The following is a 4,092-nucleotide window of genomic DNA, read 5'->3' as shown; positions in this document are numbered from 1 at the left end:
GAACGAAACCTTTTTGTTGTTGTTGTTGCCACTGTAAGGGTAGGAGCAGGTAGATCTCGTGGTCAAGCAATTGCAGGATCTCTTTGGAGAAAAGAGCTGCTACCGTTGGGGACGCGAAAGCGTTGACAGTGACGGTGGCAGTATTCATGAAGATATACGTTGGTGGTGTGTTGGGCTGTTTGTGTGAAAGGAGCCTCTCAATTTCAGTTTCTCCCATGCAATGTGTGGGAACACCCACCCTTCTGTTGAACTCCACTGCCTTGTTGCCACCGGTCTGGAAATTTGAGTGGCATAATGATTTGGGGGTGAGGAGGAGCTGCCCTATGCAGTGGCGTAGCGTGGGGGGTGCAGGGGGGGGGGGCCGGCCGCACCGGGCACAGCATCTGGGGGGGGCACGCGCTCGCACTCGCAGTGCTAAAATCAGTGCTAAAATCCACGGGTTAGGGGGCGCAAATTACTTGCCTTGCCCCGGGTGCTGACAACCCACGCTACGCCACTGGCCCTATGCATTGTAGGGAGAGAAACAGAGGACACAGGCAATGCCATTGGCCGTAGCAATTCCGTGCCAAGTGTTCAAGTATAGTTCTGATGTTTGTGAGGTTTTGAGGGTTTCGGGTTCCTTTTCTTTTTTGCTCTTTCCTTCATGCTTTTTAAACTTTGTAAATGAGTTGAAATCAGCAGCAGCAGGGGGGAGATGTTAAACGTAGTTTCCTCAAGCGCTAAAGATTGCCCTGGAGAGGTTTCTGGAAGAGGGTCGCCCCTACTTGAGATAACAACTGCCGGCTGTGCTGTGCAAATCTTTAGCTCTTTCATATTCCAGTGCTTAAATTATAGCTTCCAGGAGAATTGCAGGCAATCCTTTCTAGAGAAAAAAAAAAAGCCCAACTTTTTGAACTTGTATGGTTTTTGCAGCTTCTTTGTTTGGCTAAATCAAGCGCTTTGGTTAAAGCAAAGGATGCCCCGCCATGCTAATAATGGTGTAGTCAAAATATTTATTGAAAAAGAAGAGTAGAGTATTTTTTAAAATATTGTACCTGCCATTTATTGGGGGGGAAATCGCATTCTCCACAGCTTAACTGCCAGTGCCAATAAAAGGTCTGTTTTTAGAAATGTACATTTTCCCCCAGACTTAAAGTGCATAATTTAAAAAGTATTATGTTGCCATCTTACAGTGATACATGAAACCATTTACAATTGCCAATTCATTGTAACTATTATTTATTGAAGAGGTGGAAATTGTACGAATGCTTTCGGATCAAAGTAACTGGAGTTCTTTCTAATGATCCCCATTTGCCTGTTTTCTTAGAATTTACTTAGAATAAAACTCTGCCAGTAGATAAAAACACCGTTCTAACCCCTTTATACCTTGAGCCCAGTTGAGTAGCTTGCCTGGTTTAAAGACAATTTTACAGATATTTTAGTTTTTGTATGCTAACCTCTATTAATTGAAATGTTTATGGAGTTTATTTTTACCAAAGAGATGCAATTCATTATGATAAAAGTATTTCAAAATAAACTTTGTTTTATAACATTCTTGAGTGATGTATTTTGTGGGTGACATTACAAGAGAACAAGGGAGGTGTTCATGGTGAATTCCGGCACCTCTTTTTCTAGTTAAAATAGCACTGCGGATAGACAAGATTGCAGAGCTTTAGACTTTTGAAGGCTCGTTCCTGTAAATTCAATTACAGTTATCCTGCATATTTGACACTTCACTGCTCGTTTTGATTTACAGTCGTACCTTGGTTAATGAACGCCTTGCGACTTGAACGTTTTGGCTCCCGAACGCCGCAAGCCCGGAAGTGATTGTTCCAGTTTGCGAACGTTCTTTGGAACCCGAACGTCCTCTGCGGCTTCCGATTGGCTGCAGGATCTTCCTGCAGCCAATTGGAAGCTACGCCTTGGTTTCTGAACGTTTTGGAAGTCGAATGGACTTCTGGAACGGATTCCGTTTGACTTCCGAGGTACCACTGTATTAGGCCATGGTGGGGGAGTGGTGGAGAGAGGATTCCTCTCCACATGAGATGTTTTGCTGCGGGTGGGTGCACAAGGCTGCCACTTTGCTGAAGCTAAGCAAGCTTAGGTCTGGTCAATGCCAGCACTGGGAGTCCTGGGAACCACAGAATCATAGGATCGTAGAGATGGAAGAGGCCCCTAGCGTCATCTAGTCCAACCACCTTCAATGCAGGAGGTTTCTGCTTTGGGTTCCAGCACATACATGCTTGCTTGGGGTTCCAGGATGGATGGAAGGAAGGCAGGACAGAAATCTAAGTGAGGGAGCAATGAACTAAGGGGAACCCCTTGCCTGTCCACTGTTTATCAGGCAGAGGCTCAGAGAAAATTCTGTTTCCCATGCACCTCTACCTAATTCTCCTTTTCGTTGGAACCCTTTGCTCTCAGTTCTTGAAACCTCTCAGGAAAGGGGCAGCCATCTGCTTAAGGAAGCATGTGAGCTGGTATGCTTGCTGATGCCATTGGGATCGAGGCTGAAACCACTGCTGCTGATGGTATCTCCACTTAGTCAAGGAACAGGCAGCTCCCTGCCCTTCAATAGTCTTGCAATTTGCTTGCCCCAGAACAGTACAATTCTAGTGTAAAGCTTCAGTCACACACGGAGGTACGCCAAGGACAGGATTCTCTCCCTTCTGCACCTCTCTGCCCCTCTATAATGTTTCTGAGGGGCTGAGGGCTGCCCAAGAGGAGGAGTTGTAGAGTTGGGAATGATCCCAAGGGTAATCCAGTCCAACCCCTTGCAATGCAGGAATCTCAATGCGTGGTCCCCCCTCCAATTTGAAACCCTACCAGACCCTGCTTAGCTTTGCAAATGAGCCAGCAGTTTTATTGCTGCATCATTAGGTAGTTGTTCCCCCTTAGAGCAGAAGTGGGGGTCATTTTTTTTCAGCCACAGCACCACATCGTAAGTATACTTCCAAGGTCTGTATGCTGGGAATCGGAGGCAAACATGGGAGAAGGAAGTGAACAAGAAGAGATGTAACTCTCAACATCTGCACAGCAGGCTACCTTTTAGCCCTGCAAAAGTCAAGAGGTGTCTAGTAAGAACACAAGAGCTTTCTGGAGCAGGCCAATGATTCATCTGGTGCAGGATCCTGCTCTCAGAGTGGCCAACTAGATAACCTTGGAAATCCTGCAAGCAAGACCCAAGCACACTAACACTCCTCCCATGGTTTGTTTTTGAGTACGTTTCCGAGCACAATTCAAAGTGTTGTTGCTGACCTTTAAAGCCCTAAATGGCCTCGGTCCAGTATATCTGAAGGAGCATCTCCACCCCCACCATTCTACCCGGACACTGAGGTCCAGTGCCGAGGGCCTTCTGGTGGTTCCCTCACTGCGAGAAGCCAAGTTACAGAGAACCAGGCAGAGGGCCTTCTTGGTAGTGGCGCCTGCCCCATGGAACACCCTCCCACCAGATGTCCAAGAGAACAATTACCAGACTTTTAGAAGACATCTGAAGGCAGCCCTGTTTAGGGAAGCTTTTAATGTTTGATGTATTACTGTATTTTAATATTTTGTTGTAGGCCGCCCAGAGTGGCTGGGGAGGCCCAGCCAGATGGGCGGGGTATAAATAATAAATTATTATTATTATTTGCAGCAACTGAATTTCAGGAAGAGACTACCTCACATAGGCATCATGGCTAGTGGCCACTGAAAGCTGTATCCTCCATTAGTTTCTCCAAGGTGTGTGTGCTGAAACCAGGGCCGGCCCACCCATGAGGTGGTCTGGGGCAGTCACATCAGGCAGCGGAATCCTTAGGGCCAGTGCCCCTGTGAGCACTCCACCAACCTGTCAGAGAAGCAAGGAGAAGGAGATCTTGCTGAGCTCTTGTGAGCGCTTGCTGCTGCTGCTGCTGCTTCTCCTCACATCTCTGGAGTCAATCCAGGTAAATAAGGCTTGGGATGAGGAGAGGCAGTGCCATTTTGCCTGGTGGGGTCTATGGCTTGCAGAAGCCCTTTGTACTTCTGGCCAGAGAGAGAGAGAAGCTTGGAGGACTATCTGTGGGTCCCAGGCCTGAGCCTTTCCTCCTTTGCCCTGGAGAATCTGCCTTAGGAAGCCACAAGGTCCTTCTTTGGGAA

At 47.3% G+C, this 4,092-nt stretch overlaps 1 long non-coding RNA gene across 1 annotated transcript; it reads right to left on the bottom strand.

Moving 5' to 3' along the window:
- Positions 1 to 231: 231 nt before the first annotated feature.
- Positions 232 to 1,533, bottom strand: LOC310674076. The gene is made up of 2 exons (XR_014509383.1): positions 498 to 1,533; positions 232 to 316 (listed from the first exon to the last, which is right to left on the bottom strand). It is a non-coding gene; the product is annotated as an uncharacterized lncRNA (long non-coding RNA).
- Positions 1,534 to 4,092: the final 2,559 nt, after the last annotated feature.

Source organism: Podarcis tiliguerta, assembly GCF_965153285.1.
Source record: "Podarcis tiliguerta genome assembly, chromosome: 3".
Taxonomy (NCBI): domain Eukaryota; kingdom Metazoa; phylum Chordata; class Lepidosauria; order Squamata; family Lacertidae; genus Podarcis; species Podarcis tiliguerta.
This window is presented reverse-complemented; position numbering and strand designations above follow the sequence as displayed.